Source organism: Pan paniscus, chromosome 1 (genome assembly GCF_029289425.2).
Source record: "Pan paniscus chromosome 1, NHGRI_mPanPan1-v2.0_pri, whole genome shotgun sequence".
Lineage (NCBI taxonomy): Eukaryota > Metazoa > Chordata > Mammalia > Primates > Hominidae > Pan > Pan paniscus.
In genome coordinates, this window is record NC_073249.2 from 130,702,821 (window position 1) to 130,719,368 (window position 16,548).

The 16,548-nt window shown below is 33.1% G+C and overlaps 1 long non-coding RNA gene across 1 annotated transcript in view; it reads left to right on the forward strand.

Annotated features, from left to right (window-relative positions):
* Positions 1-16,548, forward strand: part of LOC130541707 (uncharacterized) — a 119,968-nt gene that overhangs the window by 58,319 nt on the left and 45,101 nt on the right. Inside the window, exons 4-5 of the long non-coding RNA XR_008955800.2 lie at positions 11,345-11,410; positions 12,119-12,199. This is a non-coding gene — a long non-coding RNA (uncharacterized LOC130541707). The remainder of the gene's footprint in view (positions 1-11,344; positions 11,411-12,118; positions 12,200-16,548) is intronic.

Below are 16,548 nucleotides of genomic sequence, written 5' to 3' on the forward strand. Positions count from 1 at the left end.
GGTGGTTGGCATTGTGTCTATAGCAAATTTGGGCCAAATTTGTAAATTCACTTGGCATTTTGCAGTGTCTTGTATATAGCACATTTTAATGTTTGTTCAATAGGTAAGTGAATATTTAATACTGTTATTATACACATCATTCATTCAAAGATTACTGGTGTTTTTTCCAGTGAAATATTAACCTTGGAAGTCAGTCATTTTATGCCAGATAGTTGCTTTTTCTTCTCTTCATCTAACAAATATTTTTCTCATATATTTTCTTAATTTCAAAATTCCTTTAAAAAGATGACAACAACAATCAATTATAATTGACTTAAGAATAATTTCTCTGTCGTGTGAACCATAAGGCCTATGTGACTTAAAGGAAAAATGTCGAAAAATGATCAAGACCATAGGTGTTGGCATTTCTCAGGGTGATAATGAGACATGCCTTTGCTTTCCCTATGTTGGTGCAATTGTCTAGTGCATACTCTTTTTTCAGAGGGATTTCAAGAGATGATGTAACACAAAACTCAGGCTCATGGGCAGGCTTTGTTCACAGACTTCTCATTTATGATAAACTTTAAATATTCATGATCCTTTTCCCTTTCCCAGTGATATTTCCCGCTTTAACCTATAAAGTAAAGGGAGGCTGCACCTGGAATGGAATTTAAATAAGTTTTTTAAAAAATCTGTTATGACCAAAGCATTCCCTAAGAGATACTTCAGTCAATTTCAGGAGTTTGAGCCTAAAGGAGTACTTTCTTCAGAGTAAGGTCAAGGCAGAGAAAAAAGAAACATCACAGCTGTGCACTGCTCTGCTGTCCAGATAGAGTCTTTGAACATTTTCTTCTCTTCATCAAAGAACAACTGGGAAGGCAACACAGAAAATAAAATCCATGAGACCTTGGCAAATGTCATGAAAAATGAAGATTAGGATCAAAAGTTTAAAAGGACAATCTAGGCTTAAAAGAAAAATATGAAAAAACTTTCACTGCCTTCTGTAGCATATGAGAAGGTGTTTAAATTGTTTGGTCTATTGGTCTACAGACACCTGGATGATACTTGTATTATGAGTTCAGCATAGCAGAAACACACCTGACTGATACAGATCATTTATAATCTGCTTCTAAAATAAACTCAATGGCAAACACAGCTTACTGAAAAATAGAAATACAACTGGCTCTTAAAACAACTAGTGGATTTTTTTTTAATTTTTGAAGATTTGATAAGTTGAAATCTGAATAAAGAAGTACTTGTGAAAAGACAACATTAGATAATCAATAGTAATAAAGAAGGTAAAAATGAATTATTTATTTAGTCATGTAGCGAACACTGATTGTCTCTTATTAACCAAAAACTGAGCTAGGTGCTGACATAAAGAGATGAACAAAACAAAAAATTACTGGTTTCAAGGAGTTAAAAACATATTAACTGGATATGGAAAATCTACAGATTCAGGTCTCATTTGCAATAGCTTAACTTCTTCCCCCTGCCATGGGTCTTTGGAAATAAATTTTCATTTCATCTCACTGAATTAACAATTTTGGGTGTATGCAATTAATTTTGCATTTATCCACCAATGCAATTAGATACCTTGTGTGGGAATATCTCAAGGCTGGGGAATAAAGATGAGGAAGACATTTCTCTCTATCAGGGAATCTAGTCAGGTACTTATGTGCTTAAATAACAAAGTTTTTAATAAAAAATGCCATAATATTACTAAAACTATTACCAAAAATATCTAACCCTTATGGAATGCTTATGTGATTTATATCCATTATCTCATTTAATCTTTATATCAATACTGTGACATAAGTACAAATATTATCTCAATCTTATAAGAAAACTGAGGCAAAACGAAGTTAGGTAACTTATCTAAAGCCATGGTGAAGGCTGATTCTAAAAGCTCCATATTCTGTGCTCTTAATCACTACATTCATAAGAATTTAGTTGAGATAGTGATTTTTTCTGATGAAAGAATAAGAAAAAAAGCTTTATGGAGGAGTTATTATTAACATAGGATTATAAAAAGTATCTTGAACTTTATATTCCCAGCTAAAAAGAAATAGATCGTAGCAGACCACCTTCTCAATGAGAGCAAAACTAAAAGCTAGATAAAAATTAAACCTGTTTGAACCCACCAGAAAGTAATCAAGGCAACCAAACTTGGAGACCCAGGATTCCAGAGAGAAGGAAAATTTGCTAAGAGTATTTTTCTTGGCAGCATTTCCCTTTGAGTCATTAGTTAGTGCATATGCAATGTGGGTAGAAAGGCTCAGAAGCTAAAAGAAGGCAGATGGATGCTAAGAGGCAGAGAATTTCAGTGCTGTTTGGAGATTTTTAAATGAAGTTCAAAGCCCAGAAAGGGGGAAAACCACAATAAACTTTCTAGGTATTTCTCTAACTCTCCTAAAATAGCATATACTAGAAATAATAGCAAATTAGAAGACCAGGCCTAAAACCAGTTATTAATAGCTTAATATCTAATTGTATTAAAGTGACTGACTTTTACACTAACTGGCTATCAGAGAGTTGCAAGACAGAGGATTAGTGATTTTGAAAGATGTTAGTAAAAAAAAAATACAAAATAGGATGGCAAACACAAAAAGGATAATATGACTTGTATAATACATAGAAAATACATATATGTGACAGACTCTCAGGACTGCAAAAGAGACCGAATAAAGGGCAAAAATTACCCAAAACTGATTAAAGACATTAAGCCACATATTCAAGAAACACTATAAAGCCCAATCAGAATGAGAACAAAGAAATCATTTTCAGGCACATTATGGTAAAGTTAATGAAAACTAATGACAAAGAGCAAAATCTTAGAAACATCTAATAAAAAGATAAATTACTTTCAAAGAAACAATTTTATAATTATTAACTTGCTTCTCAACAAAGACAATAGCAGTTAGAAAAGACTGACATGGCATCTTTAAAATGCTGAAAAAAAATAGTTGTTATAGTAGAATTCTCCTCAGAGTAAATATTCTTCAAAAATGAGAGTAGAGAGATTTCCTTATAAACAAAAACAAAATATATATAAAACGACAACAATAATAATAATCTATTGTGACATTTAATCAAAACACATGACAAAATAACAAATGGAAAAGGGGTAACTGAAGTGTTGTAACATCCTTGCCTTACCTAGGGATGCTAATTTATATGAGATTTAGAAGTGAGAGATCTACAGGAGAGCCACCAAAAGGACAAATAAAATAAAATTTTAAAAGTGAATTAATATAACTTTAAACTTAATAGAGGAGAAAATATGATAACAAAAAAATACTCGATAAACCCAAAAAAAGAAAAGGAGAGAAGTCTAGACCAAGTGGGAGAAATAAAATACAGCATTAAGATGGTTGATTTAAATCCAAATGTATCAGTAATTACTTAAATTAATAATAGTTATTAAATTTCTATTAAATTATCCAATTAATAGTCAAGATTGTCAGAATAAAAACCACTGCCAATTATATACAGTGGTTTTTAAAAGAGATAAAAACTTAAATAACTACACAAAAATTGTAAAGTCAAATAAAAGAAAAAAGGTATAACATTCAAAGGATAATCAAAATAAACATGTAGTTATGCTAAGATAAGAAATAGTAGACTTTAAGACAGGAAGTATATTGCAGGTAAAGACGGGATATTTTGTAATGATAAAAAGATCAATTTAAAATTTAAAATTTTTATGCACTTAATTACATACCTTAGAAATCAAAACTGAAGAAAATTAATGAATAAATAAGTACGCAAATACGGCGAAAGATTTTTAACACAAAATTCACAAAAAGTCGTAGGATAAGGCACGTAAAAAAATCAGTAAAAATATAGAATACTCAAAAAGTAAGATTAATAAGCATTGGCCTAATGATCATATAGAGCACTGCATTCAACTGTACAATATACAGGAGTACACATGCAATATTTCTCAAAATGTTTATATCCTGGACTATATATGTACATGAGGCAAATCTCAACATATATCAAATAATTGAAATAATACAAAGTGTGTTTTTTTACTACTATGGAATTAAATTTGAAATTAGTGACGGTGAACCCCCTAAAGTATGAAAATTAAATAATCCATAATTTTTTAAAGAATCAATAAAATAATAAAAAATATTTTGAATCAAAATATAACCAAAAAAGAATATATAAAATTTGTGGTATGGCGTTACAGCCATTTTATAGCCTGCAAATTATATATTTTATATAATTTGCAAATTTTATTTTAATATAAAATATTAAATATAATATATAATATATAAAATATTAAATATAATTATATTAAATATATTTAATATGAAATATTAAATATATAAATTATATATTTGCAAATTTTATAGCCTGCAAATTATATATTTAAAGATAAAAACCTGAAAATTGATGACCTGTGTGTATCCATTTGAAGATGTTAGCAAAAGAGCATAAGTTTAAACCTAAATAAGGCGGAATGAAGAAAATAATAAGGAATCAAATTTAATAAAATAGAAAACAAGCACACAATAGAGAAAATCAGCAAAATCAGAAGTTGTTCATTTCAAAAGCCAAAATTTGATAAATACATATGAAGACTAACCAAGACAGTGGATCAAAAAGGTACAAATTACCAATACTAAGTAATAAAAGAAGGGGTATAACGATAGAGCCTAGAAACATTAAAAGATATTCAATGACTATCATGAACACCTTTTTTCCTCAAAATTAAAAATTTAGATAAAATAAATGAGAATCATATCTGTAATTTGTTTTCAAAATGTGCAAAAGGAAAAACAATTTTCAACTAATCTTTAAGGCCAGCATAACATGATACAAAACTTGATAAAAACATAAGTTACTGGTCAATCTTTGTTATGAACACTGATTAAATATCTTAAAGTGATATTAGCATTCCAAACTCAACAATGCATATAAAGGATAATATATCACCACCATGTTGAACATTTTGTAGAAATGCAAATTTCATTTAATATAAAAAAATCAAGAAATTGTTAAGTCTACAGTGGAAAAGCTTGGGAGACCCCAGTTTAACCAAGTGATCACAGTTAATGTTGCTATTATTGGGAAAGGATATACCATGTTCAGAGATTGAAAGATCCAATATTTTAAGATGTCAATTCTCTGTACATTGATATATAGACTAAAATTCCCCAATTGTGTAAAGTAAAATTATTATTCTAGAAATTACATGGAAAATTAAAGGACTCAAACTAGCCTCTCTAAGATGATAAAGTCGCAAAACATATTACCACATATGAACATTATAAGCCCATTGAGATTACACAAGTGTTATTGAAATTAAGGACTGAAAAACAGATTAGTGGATCAGAACAATTTAGAAACGAAACTACATGGTCGCTTGATTTATTACACATAACCCTGCAGAACAGAATCTTTTCAAGACATGGTGCTGGATAAATTTAGTGTCCATATTAAAAAAATAAAACTGCCAGCCACTTCCCAATTATAAATAAATTCCTCATATAGATTTAAACTCAAAAGATAAAAAAATTAAAGTATCTATATAAAGCTGCTCTAGTCAATAAGGTAGCCATTAGTCACATGGGTATTTAAATTTACATTTCAATTAATTAAAATTAAAAACAATTAAAAATTCAGTTCCTTAGTTGTATTAGTCACATTTCAATTGTGCAATAGCTAGCTTTTGCCACAATCCTGTGGCTAGCAGGCACTGCATTGAGCAACAAAGATATGGAACATGTCCATCACTGTAGAAAGTTCTGTTGGACAGTATCAGCAGAGGTTTACATAAGATACCATCTTTATGACTAGGGCTAGGAGAAAAGAAACCAACCATAAAGGAAGAACTGACAATATATATAGAACTCTTAAAAACTGACAACAACAATAACAAAAAAGAAAAATGGACAAAATCATGAAATGTTTATAATAAATGATACACAAATGGCTTTTTAATATATAAAAGAAATGCTTAATGTTACTCATAATAAGAGAAAAAATGATAAAAGTACACTAATGTATTATTTTTAACTGTCAAATTACTGGCCAGAAGATTGGCCACAAGCTGTTCAACAGAGGTGGGGGAATGGGCACTCTCCTAGTGGGGGTGCAAAATGGTACAGCCACAGTAAAGGTAAACTTGGTAATATATATGGAAATTATATATTCATTGCCACATGACTCAGCAATCCCACTTCTAGGATTTTAGTCTGAAGATACAAAAAAAAAAAAAAAAATTGGTACAAGATTACTCGCAAGTAAAAATTGGAAGCAACCTAAATACCATATAGAAAGTCAAATACGCTCTGGCACATTCACACATTGGAGTACTATGTAGCTGCCAAATATTAGTTAGTAAAATAATCAGTACAAGCAATGATAAAAAAATCTCTTTAATATGACATTAAAGAGATTTAATTTGACATTAAAAATCTCTTTAATGTGAGTGATTTCTAGGATGCATTGTTATATGAAAAAAGCAAGATGCAAATGAAAAACCTATAATATGCTACCTTTCTTGTAAGAAGCAAGAGGAAATTAGAATACGTATGTCTATACTTGTTTAATTTCACTGAAACAAATACAGGAATAATGAACTAGAAAGTAATAAAATTGATTACCTACAGGGTTGTGAGTTAGGTGGAAGGGGTATAGATGTGAGTGTGATTTTTTTTGCATATATATTTGATATAGTTTTCATTGTGAACTATGCTTTTTTTAAAACAAATTTTAGAAAATTAAATCAACAAAGATGAAGAAAAGAAATTTCAAACTGGAGATAAGCAGAAACAAATAAACTGAACTTTGTAGCTCACTAAAAAAAACTACAAAAAAGAAAAAAAGAATTAATCGAGGTAATTTTGGAATGCTGTATTCTGACTATACAGCCTCAGAGGGATATATTCTAAGGACTAAAAAAATGCAAAGAAATTCCTGACTTTTATGACAAGGTTTGTTTTGCTAGTGGTATGGATGTAGCAATTCTGAAATTATGTTTTATATATATAATAGGATAGAGCAAATATGTTAACGTTGCGGGCAAGACAGGATGTACAAATGGTACAAGTCAGAAACACAGGGATGAAGTACAAAGTCATGAAGCAGATGAGATTGCCCAGGGTATAGTGAGAGGAAAAGACTGTTTTTAAGAGGTGGGAGAAATTCCTACATTTCAGCAGTGGATCGCTTTTGAGGAACTTGTGGTGTGTTTTTTCTCTTCCCCTTTTTCTTGTCAGGTTGAATAAATGTGTTATAGACAAAAAATGACCCTTTAAAATGCAAAAAGTCCGGGCGCAGTGGCTCACGCCTGTAATCCCAGCACTTTGGGATGCTGAGGCAGGCGGATCACCTGAGGTCAGGAGTTTGAGACCAGCCTGGCCAACATGGCAAAACCTTGTCTCTACTAAAAATACAAAAAAATTAGCCGGTTGTGGTGGCGGGCGCCTGTAATTCCAGCTACCTAGGAGGCTGAGGCAGGAGAATTGCTTGAACCTGGGAGGCGGAGGTTGCAGTCAGCCAAGATCGTGCCACTGCACTCCAACCTGTGCAACAGAGCGAGACAACACCTCAAAAAAAGAAATTGCAAAAAAAAAAAAAAAGAGAAACCTCTTGATGGTCAGGCAATGTCTTTTAATATAATGTGTAAGATACAAAAAAACTCAGTTCAGGGTTTTATTATGAATATTTTTGGAGATACTGAGCAGTTTCTTGAGGCAATATATATTTTTTTAATTAGAGACTTCTGACGACTCAAGTTTTAAAAATAAGCTGTACATTAAAAGATATGAATGAAGAATATTATTGATTTAAGTAAAAAAGTTCACTCAGGTTCATAAAATGGAACAAGATCATGTCCTTTGCAGGGACATGGATGGAGCTGGAAGCCATTATCCTCAGCAAACTAACAGAGGCACACAAAACCAAATACTACATGTTCTCACTTAAAAGTGGGAGCTGAACAATGAGAACACATGGACACAGGGAGGTGAACAACACACACTGGGGCCTGTCATGGGAGTTTGGGGGAGGGAGAGCATCAGGATAAAGAGCGAATGCATGCATTAGCTATTGATAGGTGCAGCAAAACACCGCGGCACATGTTTACCTCTGTAACAAACCTGCATATCCTGCACGTGCATCCTGGAACTTATAAAATAATAAAATAAAATAAAGTATTTTAAAAAGTTCACTCAGGATCAAAATGTGCATACACATTGGCTTGATTGCAAATACAGAAAACACATTTGCCTTTTCTGAAGTGCCCTGTGATCAGTGCATCATACATTTTGTGGGGTCGTCAGGCGGCTTGGTGGGAAGTCAGTCACCACATCAACAGGCACAAACATTTTGAAAAGAATTCTTGGGGTTTTAGAGAGTCAATGAATAACCATCTTCTCTCCTGTATTCTAGCTTTGAAAACAATGAGAAATAACTGACCAAAAATGAGATAAAATTTACACCTTTATCATTGGTAAACATTTGATTGGCAGTAATGGCCCCGCAGTAGGTCAATGGTCCTGCAGCACTCTCAGTCCTTGGTGGTCTAGACACTCACCTAAAGGAACGTGTGGAATGGAAGAGGTGACACACTCATTGCTGAGTTACATCGGTCAGGGTTGGAGATGGAAGAAAACATAGAAATAAATCATTGGTCATTTTTTAATAGATTTCCCAATCATTCAATGTGGACACAAGAGTCAGTAATTTCACTTTTATTTCATAAGAAACAATGAGTAAGAAAATGAGACAAGATACCAGGAATGTTAATCTAGAAGCAGTCCCTCTCCTTGGAAACATGAATAGGAGCAAGAATCATTTTAAATTCTTGTGGTTGCCTTTGGACTGCAAATATCAAGAATTAACAAGTATCTGTTTAATGAATGTGACCTAGTTTCAAATAAAACTGATTTTGTTAAAAACCAAAACTATTCATTAAAAAGCGATGATATTTTATAAATACAAATATATTTCTTAGAATTATTGCAAAGTTTTTGGCCTTAGAATTATTGTGAAGTTACTGTAAGCAACTTTTACATCTCATGGGCTTTTGAAAAATACATTTTTTTTTTTTACTATAAAACTGGTAAATTTGGCAGTATTCATGATGTAAAGAAGAGTCAGAATTGTGATATTCCAGGGCTAAATGTATCTTGCAAATTTTAAGAATGTTTGAGTAGTCATGTAGAATGACACCCTGCAATAATAAGCCTTGCCATAATATGAATTTGGAGATACAGTAGCACAATTGGAGCTTGACTCCTATTCTTCATAGTAAGCTCACCTAGGCCATTTCATTAGCCTCATGATTTCATGATCCTGAATTTTTTGTAATCAAAAACGATTCTGGTAGAATTTAATTATATGTATTTATCAAAATTATATATTGACTAGCATTAGGCCTACAATTCTGCATCATTTATGGCTAAAATATATTTATTATTGTTTATTTGTTTTGTTTTTTGAGACAGAGTCTTGCTTTGTTGCCCAGGCTAGAGTGCAGTGGCGTGATCTCGGCTCACTGCAACCTCCGCCTCCTGGGTTCAAGAGATTCTCCTTCCTCAGCCTCCTGAGTCGCTGGGATTACAGGCACCTGACACCAAGCCTGGCTGATTTTTGTATTTTTAGTAGAGATAGGGCTTCACCATGTTGACCAGGCTGGTCTTGGACTCCCAACCTCAGGTGATCTACCTGCCTCGGCCTCCCAAAGTGCTGGGATTATAAGCATGAGCTACTGTGCCAGGCCATTATTGGATAGATTAACTAAGCTATATTTCTCTGTGATAGGGTTACATATTATATATTGTTTTCTCATAAAGTAAATGATTAGTGCAAATATTTCGATGTCCCTAATCAAAATGGCAGTTGTTGATGATGACATAGATTGAGCATTGTATCAGGATGTGTCTAATTATGCCTCATGTTAACAGAATAGTAAACATACTTAAGGAAAAATATCTTAGTTTGGGATTTCTAGAAACAGTGCCTGAGATGAGGGTTCTTATGAAAGTGATTTATTAAGGAATACTCCCAGGGATTTATTGAAGGGAATGAAGATAAAGAGGAAGAAACTAAGCAAAGATACAGTTTTAGCAGAAGTATAGACTCAATCAGATCACACTGCAAGTGCTGAAGAGTACATCACATTACAGAGTTTGGTCCACCCAGAGGCCAGGAAATGGGCTTTTAAAGACCCTGCCAAGCAGTGGTCACGCGCCAGGGTAAATCCCAGGCGTCTTCCAGCAAGGCAGCGCCTATCAACTAAGGGCAATTTTCGGCAGAAGGTGCAGATGTGATGATCCTTCGCAGCCAATGCCTGCAGAAGTAGGGGTATAGACTTCACAGGCTGCTAAAGGGAATCTGGGTGAGTACCCAGGTAATTTTTAATTATTAATAATTATTAATTATCTTGACTGTATTATGTTATATAGCTAGAAATCAGCTCATCTCCCTTACCCCTCATTTGAATTTCTGAGCTTTGCTCTTGCTTAAGACTTATTTAGAAACACCTACGCTTCCTTTTCTGTATCACGTTCATTGGGCACAAAGTGCGATCTGTTTTATCCACTAGTAAGGAGTTGCACAGCAACTATATTTTAAAGGTTCATGTCTCCTTTTGGATAATGCAAAGATAATACTTGAATATAAAAAGTTAAAGAGTTTTGAATCCACTTGGATAGTTTCTCCACTGATGGGAAACCTGCACCTCTGTTTACGGTTACTTTGGAAATCTGGAAGGTATGTGTTTAACAAAATGGATTTTTCACGTAAGTGGAAATGTCATTATTTATTCAGGCTCACCACCTTCTCATTGGTTCATGGAATCTTAAAATTGTTCTCACACGTTTTTAGATGTTATCCATTCTGGATAGGAAATATAAGCTGAAATTCAGCGAGGATGTATACAGAATATGGCTGGTAATTTTCCAATTATCTGCTCTTCCCTTTCTCTATTTTAATAGAGCTCCTGAATTTTACATGACCACCCAGAATAAAGATTATACATTTCAAGTCTCTATTGCAGTTATGTGTGGCCACATGACTAAATTGTGGTGAAAAGGGTTTGACTGGAAATGATAATTTCAACTTCTGAATCCTGACCTTCAAAGGATGCATGTCTCTCCCCCACCCATTCCCTTATCCTTTCTCCCTCCTGCCAACTGGAACATAGATATAGTGGTGATTCCTCTTGGATCAATGGATATAAAGCAAGTTTCTAAGGATGGCATGGTAACAAGATAGAAGAAATCTAGTCCTAGACACAGCAGAACCTGCATACCAGCCTGAGATACTTCAATCTAGTTTGTTACATGTGACAGAAGTGAACTTGTATGACATTAAGTCACTTTATTTTGGGTTTCTGTTTCAGAAGAATGTATACTCTATCCAGCAAGCCTTTTTCAATAAAATCATTATGTACTCCACCTGCAACAAGGTAGGAATGAATCCCTCTGATATTTTAAAAGAATAACTACAAGCAACATTTTGACCTATTGCTTTTATTTAAATGCTTATTTATTACTTGAAATTGGAGATAAAGCAATGACCCACAAAAATATTTTGTTAACAGATATTTAATCCACAGTTTGAATGAGAATCAACTATTGGTATACTGTGTTACAAAGGGATATATATTAGTTCAGGTTTATGAAAAGCTCTGAAAATGGTACACACATAAAAGCACAAGGTATATATCTTAAGAAAATGAATTATGCAGAGAAAATTTATCTAGAAAGAAAGAAGAAAAAATATATATATAAAGAAAATAGAAGTGAATGTTAAATGCTATTTCTACAAATTATCTCTACACACCTCAAAGTCACAAACTATTGTTAGGAAGCATTATGGTCTCAAGCTTTATAAAATGAGGTGTTTGAATTTAGGATGTCTATTAGACATCAATTCTCAATAGCAACAAGATCTTTGAAAAAGTAGTATTTATTTATGTTTATTGCCCTAAAGCTAGGACATATACCAACACAGAGAAAGAAATTAACTTTCTCAGTAGAAACCTCAAGTTCGTTAAAGTACAACATTTTAAAAGATGCTGTCAAGACTAGAGGTTGCATTTTAAATAGGTTGAATTTAAAATATTTTTCGTTATACAACAACATAACCTCCTCTTTAATATACCTGGTTTCAGGAAAGAAAACAAAGTTCTGTGAATAACTAAATCATCATAATGAAGCAAAATGATAAGCAGAAAGCAAGAGTGTTTTGAAAGGTGAGCTGAATTATTAACTTCAGACGATCTTTTTTTAACAGCATATAACATGAACTAGGTATTTGTTGTGTCAATAATTCACCCTAGAGTAATCCATTAGCGGAAAGAAAGCAATAGTTTTAGTAATTTCCCTGTATTAGAATGTGAGCTAAAACAAAATGATTAAGTGTAAAAAAGAAACTGCTTATACTATGTTCTCATTTTATGAAAATTGTTACTTAGGTATCAGATCATTCAAATATTTAGAAATTACTTTTTTTTGCATTTCCATAGACTGAGTTTCTGCTAAAGTTTATGAATGTTTTGAGCCATGACTATGTTCCAGGAGCTGAGTAAATCGTAAGAGATAGAAAGATGAATGGGACAAGATGCTTCCTTCAAATCTATTGGAGGGGTGAAGACACACAGTGGGGGTGTGTAGACTGGTACAGGTATTTGAGAGTGCACTGTGTCAGTAGTCAGCCAAATTAAAAATACAAGCATTATACAAACTAGGAATGTCTCTCCTCCTTACATGTTTCAGGGAAAATTTTATGTGCTCATTAGAAAACATGTAGTAGAGTATTCACTACAATATTTGTAGTAAAAGAAAGTTGGGGGCAATTTAAGTAACTGTCACTAATAGTGAGTGTTCACTATAAATGCTGTAAAGCAGTTGAAGGCAAAGGAACAGATGCGTATAGATATATAGACCAAAATGATAGACCACAGAAACATAACTTGAGTGAGAGAGTAAAAATCAAAAGTTTAAAGTGTAATAACATCAATGTCAAGTAAAGCATACACATGCAAAATAATATTGCATGTTTTACAGGGAAACCTAAAAATGAAAGAAGAGACCTTAAACACTTTCAAATAAATGACCATTAGAAAAGAAGAAAAGTGAAGTGCAGAACGAGAATAAGAGGAGAGAAATAAATTAAACAAACAAAATAATAAATAAATGAAAAAGAATAAACAAACAAGAAACTCAAAATGAGGGTCATTCATTGGAAAATGATGGTATTTGATCATGAGCTAGTTGAAGTGAATAAACTCTCCACCACTAATGTAAATATAACCCTGAAATTTAAACAACTATGAGTTGGATTTCTGAAAATAGGTAGTCTAGATATTCAGAAAAAATTTTATTACCAAACAGTTGAAATTGCCAAACTTGAAAATCAAAACCCTAGATGAATTTGCAAGGAAAAGAAAAGTAGGAAAATACTGAAGAAGGACATGTCTATCAATGTGATAAACAGAAACTGATGTTGAACTTACTTTGAGAAGCAGAAACCTGTTTTTCATTTTGTTTTTGTTTTTGTTTTTAATGTAATAGCTATATGGGGAAGCAGGCAAGGCCTTGGACCCACCTGAGGTAGTGTTGGAACTGAGAATATCATTAAAAAGCCCATATCTTTTTTTTCTTTTTTAAATTTATTTATTTTTTTTAAATTATACTTTAAGTTCTGGGGTACATGTGCGGAATGTGCAGGTTTGTTACATAGGTATACATGTGCCATGGTGGTTTGCTGCACCAATCAACCCGTCATCTACATTAGGTATTTCTCCTAATGCTATCACTCCCCTAGCCCCCCATCCCCTGACAGGCCCCCGTGTGTGATGTTCCCCTTCCTGTGTCCATGTGTTCTTATTGTTCAACTCCCACTTATGAGTGTGAACATGTGGTGTCTGGTTTTCTGTTCTTGTGTTAGTTTGCTGAGAATTATGGTTTCCAGCTTCATCCATGTCCCTGCAAAGGACATGAACTCATCCTTTTTTATGGCTGCATAGTATTCCATGGTGTATATATGCCACATTTTCTTTATTCGGTCTATCATTGATGGGTATTCGCATTGGTTCCAAGTCTTTGCTATTGTGAACAATGCTGCAATAAACGTAAGTGTGCATGTGTCTTTATAGTAGAATGATTTATAATCCTTTGGGTATATACCCAGTAATGGGATTGCTGGATCAAATGGTATTTCTAGTTCTAGATCCTTGAGGAATCTCCATACTGTCTTCCACAATGGTTGAACTAATTTACACTCCCACCAACAGTGTAAAAGCATTGCTATTTCTCCACATCCTCTGCAGCATCTGTTGTTTCCTGACTTTTTAGTGATCACCATTCTAACTGGTATGAGATGGTATCGCATTGTGGTTTTGATTTGCATTTCTCTAATGACCAGTGATGATAAACATTTTTTCATGTTTGTTGGCTGCATAAATGTCTTCTTTTGAGAAGTGTCTGTTCATATCCTTCGCCCTCTTCTTGATGGGGTTGTTTTTTTTTCTTGTAAATTTATTTAAGTTATTTGTAGATTCTGGGTATTAGCCCTTTGTCAGATGAATAGATTGCAAAAATTTTCTCCCATTCTGTAGGTTGGCTGTTCAACCTGATGATAGTTTCTTTTGCTGTGCAGAAGCTCTTTAGTTTAATTAGATCCCATTTGTCAATTCTGGCTTTTGTTGCCGTTGCCCTTTGTGTTTTAGTCATGAAGTCTTCACCTATGCCTATGTCCTGAATGGTATTGCCCAGGTTTTCTTCCAGGGTTTTTATGGTTTTAGGTCTTACGTTTAAGTCTTTAATCCATCTTGAGTTAATTTTTTAATAAGGTGTAAGGAAGGGATCCAGTTTTTTTTTTTTTTTTGTTGTTGTTGTTGTTTTGAGACAGTATCTCATTCCGTCACCAGGCTGGAGTGTAGTGGCACAATCTCGGCTCACTGAAACCTCTGCCTCCCGGGTTCAAGCGATTCTCCTGCCTCAGCCTCTCAAGTAGCTGAGATTACAAGCGCATGCCACCATGCCCAGCTAATTTTTGTATTTTTAGTAGAAACGGGGCTTCACCATGTTGGCCAGGATGCTCTTGATCTCCTGACCTCGTGATCTGCCCACCTTGGCCTCCCAAAGTGCTGGGATTACAGGCGTGAGCCACTGCACCCGGCTGAAAGCCCATATCTTCAGGTAATGGAGAATTTGTAGCTATAGTGCTATCCTTATGTGGGTGTGCCTGAGTGATACAAAAATCTCAAGTGAAAACATTATTTTAAAGTAGAATTAGATTTTTCATGCCCAGAATGCCTGGCAGTAACAAGCACACAGCCTCTTTAGAGCACTATACCTCAATTCATACTCCAAATATTTCACAGATTCAGTTACTCATACAAACCAAAATTAAAATCACATGAAGAAATAAGGTATGAGAAAGAATTGAAGAAAAAAATTATATAAAGAATAATTAAACTCCTCCAAAAGTTTTATATTTTAGAATAATTAAGCAAAGAATATAAAATGACTATATTAAAAATGATTAAAGAGACAAAATGTGTGTTCAAAGCATAAGTAATGAAAAAAGACCATAAAAATGATTAGATAGTACCTTCAGAAAAAGTACTGCATGTAACTCCTAGAAATGGAAATATATATAGAATGATTGGAATGAATTTGAAACCAATGTTGTAGACAAAAGAATACACATGGTTGAAGAGTAAATTTGTTAAGTGGTAGATTAATCAAAAGAAATTGTCAAATGAAGTACAGAAATAAAGGAAATGGAAAATTAGACATTTGAAGATAAGAATAGTTATTCAAAGACACACCTAATTAAATTTTTAAAGGGAAAAAATAGAGAGAATGGAGGCAAGACAACAATAAGAGAGAATGAAGATTCCAGACTGATTAAGTGTAAGAATTATCAGATTCAAAAGGCAGAAATGAAACCTCAGTAGATGACTGCAGGAGACCAGACAACCAGAAAATCTTAAATTTAGCCATAAACAATCAACTATACTAGAAGGTGACTTTCTCATAGTAATGATAAAAACCACAAGAAAGAAGAATAATAGCTGACGGACAATGACTGTCAACATAAAATTCTTTACCCTGTAAAATTATCAATCCGGGATATGGTTAAAATAAAGACATTTTCAGATGAGAATTTGTCAAGTATAGACTTAAGGAAATTCTCAAGGTGGTAGTTAAGGAAAAAAGGAAAATAATCAGGTTATAATGATGTGAGATATAAGAAAGCATGGTGAGTGAATAACTTTAAAAATCACATGTATCATTCTTAACAAATATTGGCTGTGTAAACAGTAATATTAATCTCTATGTAAAATGATAGAGACTAAAGATGATATTGACTACCCATGACAGACAATACGAAGTTGGAATTACTGGAGTTAAAAGAGTTCTGAAATATGTGTATTATACTGAAGTGTAGAAATGTTAACTGTAGATTTTAAGTATACTATATTAAAGGTTTAGAAGTAAGAGAATATGAATACAGAATATAATTTTTAAAAATAAAATGAAACATCAATTTGAAGAATGCAGGAAAGTTAGATAAAAGAAACATGGAAAC